The sequence below is a fragment of the Lissotriton vulgaris genome, chromosome 3_1, assembly GCF_964263255.1.
Source record: "Lissotriton vulgaris chromosome 3_1, aLisVul1.2, whole genome shotgun sequence".
In the NCBI taxonomy this organism is placed as follows: domain Eukaryota; kingdom Metazoa; phylum Chordata; class Amphibia; order Caudata; family Salamandridae; genus Lissotriton; species Lissotriton vulgaris.
In genome coordinates, this window is record NC_141689.1 from 1,738,454,090 (window position 1) to 1,738,470,252 (window position 16,163).

Below are 16,163 nucleotides of genomic sequence, written 5' to 3' on the forward strand. Positions count from 1 at the left end.
AACCAGCATACGACTACCTCAAAGGGAAGGACAATAGAATAGTCAGTCCTCTCTTAAGAGAACACTCTAAAATGTTTGCTCTGATTTTCTCTTCACTGCTCTAAAGACACCCAGGGAGATATTCTCAAGGACGGCGAAACCTACCGCAAACACCAGTTAGCTGCAGTTTTTTATCACCGCCTAACCCTGAAAACTATCACCATGTAAGCTGTGTATTACCAAGCCGTCGCTACATGGCGATAGTATCAGGGAAAGGAGGTGATAACTGCCGCTAACATCAGCGCAATGGCGATAGGAAATCCGGCGTTAGCGGGCGATAACTACCGATAGGCCCATTAGCAGCAAAAAAGCTCATGCTAGTCAGCTCAACATGAGTTGTTTTTGTCTTTAATGCAAAAAATCGCCTATCTGTCAACCTCCATTATAAAATAGGCATAAAAAACAATAATTTGCAGAATCGAGCTGCCAGGGCCAAGTGCAGCACACATCAACAACCCCTGCAAGCCAGCCACCATCCAGGATGAACAGGATGAGAGCCTTGATGCCTTACTGGACCTGCGCCTGGAGCCTGGGTGCCTCGCTGGACCTGTGTCTGGAGCCTGGATGCCTCGCTGGATCTGCGTCTGGAGCCTGAATCCGTCGCTGAACCTGCGTCTGGAGCCCGGATGCCTCACTGGACCTACGTCTGGAGCCTGGATGCCTCGCTGGACCTACGCCTGGAGCCTGTGCTGGGATGCGGAGGAGTTGTGGAGTCGATGAGCTGTGGTGGTAGACATTGAGGCGCGGCGATCGCCTGTACCTGGTGGTGAAGTCTGACAGGTCGCATGGAGACACGTTACTGACCTGTGTAAAAACACGGCCTTGCACACCTTGGAGCTGTTAATAGTAGAGGCGCTTCTGCGCCCCAACGTAGGGAGGTCTACATCGCATACTAGGATCCACCACTACACCGGGGTGCACAAATTACCAACGGTGGGTGCTGCCTCTCTGCATCACAGCCCGGATGATGTTTGGCTGGCCAGACGCTGTGGAAGGTGATGCCCTTGAGGTGCGCCAAACTTGTGTGGAGGGAGCTCTGCAACTCCACGCCTAAGGGGGCCCTGCTGCATCAACTGCATCAGGAGGTTCACCAGCTGACTTGGCAGCGACTGCTGTACCCAGGCTTGTGAAATCCTCCTGGCTGAGGCTCCTTCTGGCTGAGTCACAGATTTGGAGAGAGTGCAGCGGATTGCGCCACCGTGTCAATGTCCAGGTAAGGAGACGGTGGGACGTGTAGTGCAGGATGCCTGGGGGTCGAGTCCCCCATGCCTAGCATATGTAGATGACGCACCCCCAGTGTCGGCTCAATCCACGACTACTTTCAAGCGGTGCAGAAGAGGAACAATCATCACATGATGATAACTTACTGATGTAACCGTGCTATGTTTCCCTTGCAGGTGGGAGGGTGGGTAGGACTGCTCCAAGCACGGGGCAAGGCATAGGGGGATTGGCATGCCCACTCAAGTGCGCAATGACTGTTTGGTTGGCCCACTCAGGCCTCCCAAAGCAGTCATGTGCACTTCCCTGCTTGTAATGCTGGCTGCATTACAGCCTGCATGGAGAACATGGACACCCCTCCAGACCCTGGCTGCTTGCCTTGTCCCTTAGCCAAATACCAATCCCACCGCTGCATCAAAGCGTTGTGATTGGCTCAGGGGAGGGAGCCTGGCTGCCTACTTCCTGTTCCTGGAAGCAGATGCAGGAGAGAAGGAGCACCGAAGACACGGGACCCAGATTCAAGGTAAGACTTCCCTTAATAAAATGTTTACAGCACCCTCTCACACACACATCCCCACGTCCAGGCCCCATCCAGTGTTCTTTCCAGAGTTTACCACCTCACAGCTGTCCAGCCCCCCCAGCACTTCTCAATGGCGGCCACGGTGTGCCCATGCACAGCGGGCATACCACCCGTGTGCCAAAGGCACATACGTGGTTTTGAAGCATGCCATAACATCGCATTCCATTCCCATGCATACTAATACTAGGCAAATTGCAACAGTAGAGTAGGTGTTGCATAGTGGAGACATTGTTATCACATCACCGTGAATCCTGGAATTTCTTTTTGAGCCCCTATAACACACCCAAAAATCTAATTTGACCAAAATGCACATCCCAATTTCCATATTTTATCCCAAAAAACCCCAAAATTCCATATTTCAACCCAAAACACACCCCAAATTCCATATTTTACCCCAACACACACCCCAATTTTCATATTTTACCACAACATACACCTCAATTTTCATATTTTACATCCGAAACCCATACCCCCGAAAAACTTTAAATTACCCCATTACTGACCCCACAATGCATTGTAAACAAATGCGATGTAAAGGCACCTGCATTGTTGGAGTTGCGTTGTTGACGATGTACTGCCTGCGTTGTAATGGTCATCTCCCGTGCCAAAAGCAACCCATAGGCTACGCCGTTTGCATCCGTCTGCTCCTGGACCGCGCTCTTCACCAAGGAGCCTTCCTCTTGGGCACTCCACCGCTACGACGCCAGCACCCTCCTCGCCATCAACCCTGGACGCCACCTCGCCTGCCAGGACCTACCTCTGTGCCGGACCGGACATCACCATCACTGACGGCTGCAGTATTGCCTGCAAGGAGCGCCCGACCATCAAGGAGGAGGCATTGCCATCACCTACAGAAGCACACTCCTACTAACCACGCACTCTAATGACCCAAGTGTGATAATGGACCACCTCAACTCCCAGATCCGGACCAAGCCCAAGCACATCCTCTGTGCATAGACCCCCATTCTCCAATCCCATTGTAGACCTCATTGCACCCCAGGGTCTCCCATCCACCAAGGATATCCTACTCGGTGAACTCAAGTTTTACCTGGACAACCCCAGTGACCAGGACACCACCCCCTCCTGGGGAAGGTCCCCAACATCAGACGCAAGCAGCAAGTCACCTCAACAAGCCACATAGCAGGGCACACGGTCGAGCACGTCACCTCGGCCAGTGGGAACTTCAACTACAGCCACAACACCGGACTCTCTTGGACTGACTATCATTGGTAACATCACGTCTTCATCGTGCCCACCGGATGCCACCACCATCATTGCACCCCCTCGCAGCTGTATCAAGGCCACTGAAGAACGTTTCGTCCACTCCCTCCACAACATCGCTCCACCAATGCTTCCAAATGATGACACCGCAGAGTGCAACTACCACCGATGGATCTCCAATAGCGCCGACATTTGGGCACCCCTCATAAATGGCACTGCGTCAGTACCTTCCGCCTGCCTAATGTCAGGCATGAGGGTGATGCAGTGCCACAGGGATAAGCTGGCCCCATGCATTGCTGGAGTTGCATCATGGTTGTGGCACGAATGCAGCAATGCGTGACTTTAGCGCAGACAGATAAGTCAGGATTCGTGACGTATCTGTCATTACTTGTGTCATGGAGCGCTGTCCAGTGAATACAGCGTATCGATGCTGTTGCAAGCAGGGCGTAGTGAGAAGTGTTGCAACGCTGTCTTATTGCAGCGCTACAACACTTTTCATGACTGGGGACCAGGAATGTGCACTATCTTATTGATGGTGCGCATTCCTGCACTGTAGTTTTGTCGCAGGGCAGCGCTGCAACATTGCTTGCAGCGCTGTCCAGCACCAAAACATGCTGAAATGTGGCCCCAGGCTTTATCCTCATTTTTAAGAGCAGCTATTTTCTGGTCTTAAGTAACTGCCTCTAACTGCAGTTAAAGACAGTTTTTTTGGACTTCAGAGGTTTAAGGGTCCCCTTGTGAATATGGAGTAGAGGTGTTTGCAGGCGTTTTTGCACGGGAATGCCTCTCCTGCATATAATTATCGCTAACAGAAGTAGAGATCTTTATAACATACGTTTTCGCCTAAAAACTGTTGCTGTTAGCGGCAGAAAAGTGCAGGTAACGTGGCGATAACTCCTTGTGCATATGCCTCACAAAGTCTAACTTTTTATACAACTATGCATTGTTCTCAAACAGACTGTCCAATCAGGTTAAAGGGAAATGATAACAATTACATACTCGATGGGCTCTCAAGGTTTCTCTCAACACAACCTTCTCTCTGTACCCTTCAAACGTACACATTCTATAACAAGATAAGATACACGAACTTGTCTGCACACTGCAGGTGTCTCTTCAATGTGCTGGTTATTAAAACGATATACCAAAATATTTTCAATGAAAAGAAAACATTTCTTCACATGGGAAAGATGGAAAAAAGAACATCGGTTTCAACTACATTTCAACTTCATCTTCACTAGAAATAAAATGTTCATGATTCACAAAGCAATGTTGGCAACCAACAGTAACTTATTTTGAAATTCAGGCTATAATAAAAACTGAATGTGAATGAACATAATTTCACTCTACAAATAGCATTAGAATGACTACACGTTAATTTCATGTTGATATGAAACATTTAATACATATAAAACGTTCTCATCGCAAATGGAAGCCAGGTGGCTCCGTTTTCAAGTCCAGCTTAAACACGTAATTTATGTTTCTGCATGTGTAAATTCATTAATAAAGGTCGACATGTACATAACAATTTTTGAGGTCAGAGAATCTCCAATTCGAATTTGGAGACTATAAAAAATCTATTTGCAATGTGAAACCATTTTGTGATTCAGCAACAGGTTACCAATAGGTGACCAAATTGCAAAATAAAAAAGGAAGGGCATAACACATTACTATTTGAAAAGGGTGTGTTTGGGACTTCTTTTGCAAACAGAGATTCATATTTATCAATGTTTTGTGGCCGACAGCTTCTCACAAAGAATTTAGATTTTATCAGCTCCCACTATAGGGTGGTATTTCATTCACAAAATGTAAGGGGTAATTGTGGGATTCCCCCTCGCCTTTGTAAACGTAAACAAACTTTTTTCAAAACCTTTTTTTCAAATGCATCGTGATTTCTGAACAAAAATGGGCTAAATTAAAAAATTCTTTTCAAAGTGTTCACAGACAAGATGGTCTGTTGACCCCAGCATGCTGCCATCCCTGTGATGGCCACCAATTGTAGTGAGTTAAATTTTGTAATATACCTAAGATATATTAATGAGCTGCGTTCAATTGCAAATCCCTACAATTCAGAATTTGGCAAACCAATTTACTTGTAGATAGGTTAGTCAAAAATATTCCCCACACATTGCAAAAATACTGGTTGCAGTTTGCAAACAATATTTTCCTATCAGTGTTTTTCACGCCTGGTCTGTCATCCCGTGCTTCCATGGAATATACCTGTTCACATTAGTTGAATTAGCTTTTATCATCCTCTTTAACCTGTCTCCATATTTAGAAAGCACTTCTTCATATATATGTCAAGACGCTAGGTACTGTTCATGAACAACATAAGTAAACAAAACTTTTTGGTCTTAAATCTATACTACTATAATAAAGGAAGAACTTTCAGCCTTTGAGGCGGGTAAACTCGGGAACCACAGCCCCAATCCACACACCCGATACACCGTTGGAATCGTCAGGGTGTGTAGATGGTTATAGGCTATATAAATTTAAAAAAAAACGTTATTTAAAAAAATTACAGTAAAAAATAAAGTTGTCCCTCCGAAGTAGCGCAGGCCGCGACGTGCGTGCTCACGTCAGGAGCGCGGGGAGGAGCGGCGTCCAGGAGCGCAACGAGAAGCAGCGGACATGGCGCGGGGGAGGAGCGGTGATGAGAGGAGCAGCGGACAGGCCAGCGGCGGTGCGAGCAGCGGACAGGCTGGAGGAGCGGCGGCTGAGGTAAGGGAGCGTCGGACATGGCGCGGGGGAGGAGCGGTGACGTGAGGAGCAGCGGACAGGCCAGCAGCGGTGGGAGCAGCGGACAGGCGGTAGGAGCGGCGGCTGAGGTAAGGGGACCCATTTCAGGTCAGGCGGGGGTCCGCTGGGCGGGGGCCCAGGTTGCAGGAGAAAAGAGAATGATCCCGTGTTTTTATGGTGAAACAGCAATCATTAACACACCTCTAGGCCAAAAAGATTAGCTATGATGTAAGCTTTCCCAGCCAATTTACACTCTGTAGAACGGATTGGTCAGCTGTACACCTCTGCAAACAAGAACCGACATATTTAAAGCAGTATATCAGCAGGGGACAGGCGGGAGGAGCGGCGGCTGAGGTAAGTGGACCAATGTCGGGGCAGGCGGGGGTCGGGGCAGGCGGGGGACGGGCCGGGCGGGGGCCCGGGCTGCTGGACAATGTAGGGGCAGACGGGGGTCGGGGAAGCCTGTTGCTCCCGGACAAGGTCGGGACGGGCTGCTAGTTATCCATAAACACCAACATGGCATAGAGAGACACTTGGCATTGTTGCTATTATTCGTAACCACAAGAATAGTGTGGGGCACCCCAGTAATTTTACTGTTGGGAATTTATACTATGTAGATAAAGACTTTCAGGGGTAGATTTACCGGCTTCTTGCGCCACTTTTGAATCACTTTTCCCATTTTAAAAGTGGTGCAAGGGCTTGTATATCTGCCCCTCAGTGTGGAGAAATGATATTATTAAATTATTCTCAAACCCTTGCCTATTCATGGTTCGTAAGTATGAACATATCACCTATGCTTGTAACCTTTCTTTGCTGGTCAGCCTTTCAAAAAATGCCAAAAATCAAGTTTATTTATTTTATAATATTTATTTAATAAGTAAAATTTGTGCAAATACCAACTATTTTACCTTTTTATTTAACAAGTTCAAGTACATTTTTACAATAAAAGACATTAATGTGCATATGGTATATTTAAGCATACTATGCATGAACATAAAAAAATTGTGAAATAAGATTGATGGAGTGAAAATTTGACATGTTGCTAATTGTCACCAGTTTTCTTAGATTCAGAAATTTCAGGGGGGGAGGCAAGATGGCGGTTTGTCACTAACCGCAATGCATGCACAGCACCAAAACTCTGAGTCATGATCGGAAGATACCAGCCCTATGTCACCCAAACCCTGGCTTAATCCCTGATTATCTTGACGACAATGCTGAGGGAGTGTCAGAAGGCAAGCAGGTCCGATTTTAAACACCTAACATTTCTTTACACCCTGATCGGATGGGCTGTCCTTAAATTCTTCTGGAATTCGCCACCCCGGCTCCATAACTAGTCTGACCTCCCCACATACCTGGCAGATCCTACTGAATGGATCACGATTGCAGCGATGCCTCGGAAAATCACCGCAGCCCGACTGTCTGCCGCAGCTCGAGCAAGAGCTGCCAGATTGGCGCTCTGAGAAAATACCGAACGCCAGGTTCAGATCAGTGCTGGAAAAGCTCAGACGCCCGCTGTGAAAGGGAAGAATGAGATGGCCCCTCCTGATGCCGTAGGCAATTACTCGCCGAGGCAGGACGCCGTGTCAGCTCGAAAGAAAGACGGCAAGAAGGACGCAACTGGCTCCATCGGCCCCGCTGGCTCTACCGTAATGGACCTTTGGCGGAGGACTCACGGAGCACTTCTGGATCGGGAGAAGAAGTGCCCAACAGCATCCTCAAGCGATGCTACAGAGACTGCAGAGACTGCCCCTGCCCCCAGAGGGACCATACAAGGAGAGGGAGAGGCAGAAGGAGACACGGGGGTAAGCATTGAGGACTCTAACACCGAAAGTACAACTCCCAAGGGGAAAAAGGGTTCCTCCGCCTTGGTACATCCAGCACAAACGGCAGAAACAGTGCAATCACTGACTACAAATGTGAGTACTATGGGGGCGAAAGCTAAGTCTGGCCTTACAAATTCTAGCATAATCCCTGATTCTGAAACTGTAGAAGCCATCGATCTCTTGGCAGAAGCAAATGTTTCCAATCTTGCTAATCTCGCTCTGAATGGGGTTCAGGCTCAGGAAACGACTGATGCACAAAAGGCGGTCTTAGCCATAGTTGACTGTGAGGCAATTCAAGCTAGTATCTTAGGGGCAAATGGAGAACATAGGCTGTCCAGCGCAGTCAATGAGCAGGTGCAAGGCAATACCGACCATAAATTGGACCATACCTTGGATCGGCAAAGAGACTTGAGCAATATTGATAACAACCACAACCCTGATGCCGAAAAAGAGGCGATTTCTTCTCCTTCTCTGATGAAGCAGGGGTCAAAGGTGAATGGACGGACGACTCTATGTCGTACCTGATGGATGAGAATAGTAGTAGCAATGGAAATAAAGCAGAGATTAGCACCATCAAGTCTAAACCTGCCCAAAAATGGAAAAAGAAGCGAAATTGTGGAGGGGACCTTGCTTGGGACTATACTCTCACCAACCAACTCACTCCCCCCTCATGCAGTGCTAAAACAACACAGCAGCCCGCCTACTCCCCAGCCGGGGTGCCCCCTTCAACAACACTAGATACCGTATTACAAGCCATAGGGCCCACCGCAAGGAAACTTCACAAAATGGGCGGAGGGCGCAAGCAGCACTGCGCAAGGTACATGGGGTTGTACGCAAGTTAACCAAGACTTGTAGCTCTTTTGGGGACAGGATCACAGAGATCGAATCCAGGGTGCTCTCTAATGAAACCGAGCTTGCCACGAACCAGGAACAAATTGAGTCCCATGAGTCCGAGCTGGCGGACGTCAGGTGGAAGTTAGAGGCCTTCGAAAACCACCAACCAAGGAACAACCTCCGTGTGCTTGGTGTTCCCGAGGCGGCAGAAGAGGATGATATCCGCTCTTTTGTGGCTAACCTATTCAGAGGCTCATTGCCCGAACTATCAAACTGGATCCAGCGAGTGCATCACATGCCCTTTAAACTACCAGCAAAACCTAGGACCTATCTCCGGGTCATTTTGGTATATTTCTGTAACTTTCTGATCGACAAGCAATCTTTGAAAAAGCGAGGCAGGAATCTAAGCGCACCAGCAAAGGTATCTCCTATTTTGTCCGCCTCGACTTTTGCCACACCACAGTGGAAAGAAGGTGGAGGCTGCGCATGTTAATCAAGCCATTCCAGGAAAAAAAAGTGCAAGCATATCTAAATAATCCAGCACGGCTTAAAACCATTTATGGAGGACAAACAAAGTTTTTTCTCTCAGAGATTAAAGCTAAAGAGTACTTGGACGAACTAAAATTAGTTAGCCATAACGGTCTCTATGCTTGTTAAAAATGATACACATTTGATTGCTTTTGTCTAATGCAGTATATATGCTAGATTTGAATTATCGAATTATTTAGGACAAGGTCTCCACTCGCTGGTGTGGGGTGGGTTCACCAGGGGATATGGGTGATATAGGTTTTTATTGATTTTGGGCTTTCTTTTTTTTTTTTCTGCAACAGTTACAGGTCGGTATCCTCCTGAAATGTATAAAGTGAGGTTTACTGTTTATGCTCTATTGCTGTGATGCAACACCATCAATCCACACTCTTATGGAGTCTGCATGGCTTATTTTGGGTTGGAATTGGGAGGGGGGCACGGGGGGAGCGGGTGGGGGGGTGAAGCATGAAAAAAATTAAAAAATGGATCCAGATATAAGACAGGAGTCATCAATACTTTTACTTTCTATTCACCAATTCTAGAAAATACACTGGATATTGAATGTACAGATCGACACCGAAATAATAAACGTGCGCCTATGGGGAGATTAACCATACATACTTGGAACATTGCAGGGCTCCTTGACAGAGACAAGCTCCGGCGACTGAACGAGATAATCTACCAAAATCCTGTAGATATAGTGTGTCTCCAAGAGACTCATCTGCCTTGGGATAAAAGGGAGTTATTAAAAATTAGGGGGTATAATCTATTGTCATGCACTACCCAAACCTCTAACACCCATGGGGTAGCAATACTGGCTAAAACCTTCCTAGGCCAAGCGACCCGCAAGATAGAAGATCCTCAGGGCAGATGGGTCATCATAGAGTTGGCTCCGGGTATTACTGTATGCTCGCCCGGTCTATGGATCCAATCAAGATGACCCCGCTGTCTTTGAGAAACTTGAGCTTGAGCTCGCATCATGGTCGGGCCCACTTGTCTTTTGCGGCGATTTAAACATCTTGCTCTGACCCCTATTCAATAATCTGACCCAACAAAAATATATGGGCCGCAAACCGTGAGTTTTCAAGGCAATCAGCCGGCTCCGAGATAGTCTGGGCTTGGTCGACATTTGGGGTGCGAAAAATCAGCCAGACCCTGGGTTCACATACTTCTCTTGCCACCACAACAAATACGTTAGAATTGATTATAAATTTACAACAATGGATCTCTCTAATCAAGCTGCAATCACTAAACAACCTAAAATAATTTCTGATCACAATGCATTAACCCTCACAGTTAACGAAACAACCTCTAGTAGACAATGTAGGAGTTGGACCTTTGATAGGAAACTGTTAGCCAACAAGGAGTACATCAACTACATTACTAGCTGGGCCCAAGAATTTTTTGATATAAATCGTTATAGCGCCCCAAGATGTGTAGTCTGGCACTGCTTTAAGGCAGCTCTAAGAGGGGAAACGACGAGCTATATAGCCAGAGCCAGAAAACAACGCAGCAGGGATTATAACCAGAAGATACATGAGGTAGCTAGGGTAGAATAAGAGCACATTGCACAAATAACTCAAGGAGAGGATGGGAAACACATTATGCATCGTATGCTGGTGTTAAAAACAGATTTAAACTCTGGTTTGACTCAGAAAGCTGCAGAGATCTATAAAACACGCCAGAAAGACGTCTATGAGAATGGTGAAAAGGTAGGCAAGCAGCTCGCATTGCGTATTCGCCAGAAAACCTCCTATAATGCCATCGCAGCTATACAATCAGGAGGACAGACACTTACACAAACATTAGATATAATAAATGCATTTCAACAATACTATCAGAACCTATACCAGAATGATAGTATAGCCAATAGGGGTGAGTCCGACACGTTTCTAAGTAACTTTTTACACAACCCGGAGATGAGCAGGAATATAGATGCTATTACCCGAGAGGACCTTGAGAAAGAAATCACTCTCACAGAATTACAATTGGCCCTCTCTGCTCTTGCCCCTGGGAAGGCCGCAGGCCCGGACAAAATCCCCCTTGAGCTATATGAAAATCTGAGTCATTTTTTAGGCCCTCTCCTTCTTGATCTATTCCTTGGGATTCAATGGAGTGGGACCCCTCCAGAGTCCTGGAAGGAAACAAATATAATCATCTTTCCTAAAAAGGGAAAAGCCCCAGATCAATTATCATCATATCGCCCAATCCCCCTATTAAATTCGGACTCCAAATTATACACTAAAATTATGGTTAATCGGCTTGGGAGGGTTGTTGAGCATCTGGTCTCCCCATGGCAACACAGATTCATTCCTGGTAAAGGCATGACTGACCATTCTCGAAGGGTTATCCCCCTATTCGACATCATGTCCTCAACGAGGGGCCAGATGTCAATGATCCTCTTTGACGCCGAGAAGGCCTTCGACCGTGTGTCATGGAATTTCCTTTGGGCAGTATTGATCTACAATAATTTCGTCCCTAAATTTGTAAAATCCATAATGGCGATGTACCTTGATCCTAAAGCTAAATTACAGATAATGGGCTCCGAATCAAGTACAATCAAAATCTCAAGAGGTGCAAGGGTGCCCCTGTTCCCCAATATTATTTGCTTTATATATAAACTCCATTATTCTGAAACTGTTAGAAAATCAAACAATCAAACCCATGGTGACTGGCCAATATGAAACTAAAGTTTTGGCCTACGCTGATGACATTGCTGTCCTTACACCTAATCCCGCTGAAGCTATTTCTGAAATAGAGGCAACTACACAAACATATGGATACTATTCTGGCCATTTCCTTAATAAGGATAAAACAATTATGCTCTGTACCGACAATATTGAACTTAATGATCCCAGAAAAGCCGAAAAAGCTACGTACCTAGGAGTAAGCATAAACTCAAATGTTAAATCCATCCCCAAGCTTAATTATGAGCCATTAATGAATATTATAAGAAAGGATCTAGACCGGGTCAACATTCTTCATTTGTCGATTATCGGCAGGAGAAATTTTCTGAAGATGAATATTCTCCCCAGGGTACTATACCTTTTTAGAGCAATTCCCTTGATCATTGAAGAAAAAATTTTAAAAGCACAAATGTCTAAATTTATGAGGCAGTATGGTAAGATCAGGAGATCTGTTAAATTCCTCTCGCTCCCACAACACAGAGGTGGATTAGCAACCCCCAACATGCAATTTTACTTCTGAGCGGCTTTTCTCCAACAAATGGGCCCACTTCTTTATTCCACCCCCTCTACTAATGATATAGGGGACACAGTAGTACCATCTATTTATGAGTTGTCAATAGGGCTGAAAGCTAAAGGTCTTTTTCTAAGACAAGTAGAACCAAGCTATTACAAGAAGATTAAGTTCAAAGTCATCTCTAATTCCTCGAAAATAAACCACTATACTCCCCTAAGGCACTCCACCTTACTCCCCATACTAGCTAATGATGACATTGCGAAAAAATGGGAAAATATAGGAATCACTACAGTAGGGGATTTCCTGGGGGAGGATATAACTACCACATTTATAGATTTACAGAGAAAATGTCACTTATCTAATGGTGATAACCTCAAGTTTATTCAGGTTTATACTATACTAAAGATAAAAGCTCCTAACATTAATTTAGAGAGAACTGAAATTATAGAAATTATTACTACAAATGCCACCAGAATCGGTCCAATATACGGACTGCTTTTAGATAAATTACAGGACGATATGGAGCAAAAAAAAGCAGCCTGGGCTGACAAACTAGCTAATCCAAATGTAGATATCGATATGAGTTTATCTTTATCATCACGTCTGCTCATATCGTCTAGCTTAAAAGCCCAGACATACAAAACCATCTATAATCTATATTTCACTCCTGCAAAATTACATGCCTGGGGAAAAAGGATAAACGACGAGTGCCCCAGATGCCTATCTGGTCGAGCTACGCTTATACATATGTTTAGCGAATGTAATAAATTAACTTTAATCAAAAAAATGATGCTTGATTTTTGGTAAGAGGTGTTTGGTCATAAAATAGCTGACTCCCCCACCCTCTATATGCTTGGTGTTGACAGTACACTTGACCTAAAAACGGATGAAGGATCAATGTTTTTTATTGGTACTGCTGTGTACAGAATTATACTAGCAGCGCACTGGAAAGACTCAGACCCGCCGAGCTTCCAAATGTGGCTGGCTCGCCTTCTGGGGGTATTTAACCAGGAGAGTGCTATTTATGCCATTAGGGGAAGACAAGCTGCCAGACGGGGCAACAAGATCTGGCTACCCATAACGACGTGGAGTATAGGGGTTAGGTCTCTCGTACCATAGCTATGATCTAATCTGTCTTTTCTTTTTTTTTCTTTTCCCTTTATTTTTATTTTCCACTGCTATACAAATGGAACCTATTTTCTTTTTTTACTTTTCTTTAGCAATACGAGCTATGAGACTGCGATTTTCTAAAATATGCATATGTATATATGTACTATCCCGTTTTATTTCCTTGTATAATTGTACAATCAAATTTATTCTTGAGGTATCCATTGTCTTATAACTCTGTCATATCTGGTTCCGACAATAAAAAAATTAAAAAAATAAAAGATTTAGAAATTTCAAGAGTCAACCAAATTTTGAGATCTCTGCTGCAACCCAAAGAAGTAGAAATGCTATTTTTAGATTTTTTAAGCCCAAACACTGTTGATACAAAGTAAAAAAAAAAACTAGTGGTCACAGAATCCCAACATTTTCAGGTGTGATACACTGGAGCCATCACTCCTGTTTCATTTAGAAAGGTCGCATATTTACCCCCATAGAACAAAAGCTAAATTCAATGAGTTGTTGGTTTAGTGGAATATTAACCCAGCTCAAGCAACAATCACAATTCCTGTCAGGGAGAACCCTAAAATCCACTAAATTATTCTGTGATTAACACTCTGGTAGCTTGGTACAAATCAGTCAGGCTTAACTTATAGGAACTGTGTAAATATTGTATGCAGCACATTAACAATAATAAGAAGAAAGCATAACACAGGAAAAATCCCACATGAATTCAGAAAAATAGAATAAATTTGACAAAATTACAAAAATCTCAAAATTAGCACTGGAGTTATGAAATTTTAGAGTTTAAGATAAAAATTAGCCCCCCAAAAGTTCATAACACCAACCGCAGAAATCTAGTCGTGTGAGACTGGGTCAAAGTAAAAAAATATTGCCGACTGCAATGGAGCACGTGTTGGACAAAAAGAGAGGATTTGTTCCCGGTCGGCACTTACCTTCAGTCTTAGAAGAAATGTGAAGAAAAATGTTCGGAGAAGGTAATGTATGGTGGGGCAAGGCTGCCGGGGGGGTCCAAGGAGCGAGCACCGGTATTGGTGAGGCACTGGATGAAATTGCAGTGAAGATTTATTCTATCAGATTTAGTAACTTTTTTAGAAGTAAAAAATATCCAGCAGGACAAAGCTTGTGGCTCTACCTGATGAGAGTACCAGTAGGCTGGATACCCCTTTGGCGAAGGACCTCTGAACACGATTTGCAGTTGTGGAGAAGAACGTAGTGGAGCAGCCACAAATTCAAGCTGACCAGTAATGCACCTTAGTTGGGCAAAAGAGCAGGTTGGACCCGGGCACCCTTAAAACCACCACCATCAAGGGTCCAGACTGGTGGGACATCACTTCGGGGTTTAGGACTCACTCAGTCTAGGTCCTAGTGCGGGTTCAAGATGATTGGAGCCGTTTCTGTCTCTGTGGCTCTGATCAGGAGGCCAGCTAACTAGCCCTTGCAGCAACTGTGGTAGTCTTGGGTTCAACAACAGAATAGCAGTGCAGTAGTCTGAGGGTTCAAGGCAGGCTCCAGACAGCAAAGCAGTCCTTCAAAGTGGAGTAAAGCAGTCTTGTGGCATACACTGCAGGCCACAGCAGCAGGTCCAGAGAGTGAACTGAAGAGTGGGCCTGAGCGACCTCATTTTATACCTAGTGCCTTTTTTTAAGTAGTAGAAGTTTCTAGAGAACTTCCTTCGAAGTGTATTATTTTTCCTGCCTCCCCTGCTGTGGTTCCAAGCTGGTTGCATGAACACAACAGTGGATAAAAGTCCTTAATCTGCAGGCAGATCCTAATCTTTTCAGTAACAAGTAGGTCTGTTCCCAGCACTGCCCCTCTTCCAGTTGATGGCCCATCCAAGCACACCAACTCCCTCTATTTTCTGACTGTATGGGAGGAATAAACAAAGTCCAACTGCCAGTTACACTCAGTCACGGGACCCGGTAACAGTCTGCAGGCACCAAGTTGTTAGGTCAGGTAATGGCAATTTTCTAAAAAGGGAATTTTTGAAATTGCAACTTAAAATCTGATTTTACCATTAAAAAGAGTTTTAAATAACAATTTGTCAGACACCAAACGCAAAAATGTTGTCTGTTCTCAATCGAAAACACTTTTTACATGTAATAAGGCAACTCAATGTTATCCAATGTGATAGGTAGGCCTCAGAGTAGTAAAAAACAAATATAGGAGTTTTTCACTACTAGGACATGTAAAACTTGAAAATGCATCTCAAACATTTTAATTACAATGCACCCTGCCCTATAGGCTACCTAGGGCCTACCTTAAGAATGACATATACAATAAGTGGGTGTTTTAGGCTTGGCAATATTCCAAATTAAACTGGGAATTTAAAACTAAATTATGGCTTTAATGTTAGACCCGTGACACGTTTTCAGAAGCTACTCAAGTGAGTCTCGCAATAAGTTCTGCAGGGCCACCAGTAAAAAAATTATTTACAGGCCCTAGATATATGTATATCACTTTACAAGGGACTCATAGGTGAATGAATTATGCCAATCAGGTGTAAGCCAATGTTACAATGTTAAAGGGAGAGTGCACAAGCACTTTAGCAGTGGTAAAGTGCACAGAGTCCTAAAGCCAACACAAATTATTTTCAGCAAAAAGGGGGGGGGGGTAAAGGCAAAAGATCTGGGGAAGACTATCCTAAGACTGACAGGGTTAACAAAGAGGTCCGTTGTGGAACTTATTTGTAGTTATTTATCTGGTTAAATGGGTCTGGTGAGCCTGCTGTCCTATATCACCTTACCCTGGTGCTGCCTCAATCTGACCACCTCTGAGGGCTATTTTTCTTGCACAATACATATTCTCTCCCTTGAAGGTTAGGACAGGGAGTACTTTTTATGTGCTCTAGTTTACAT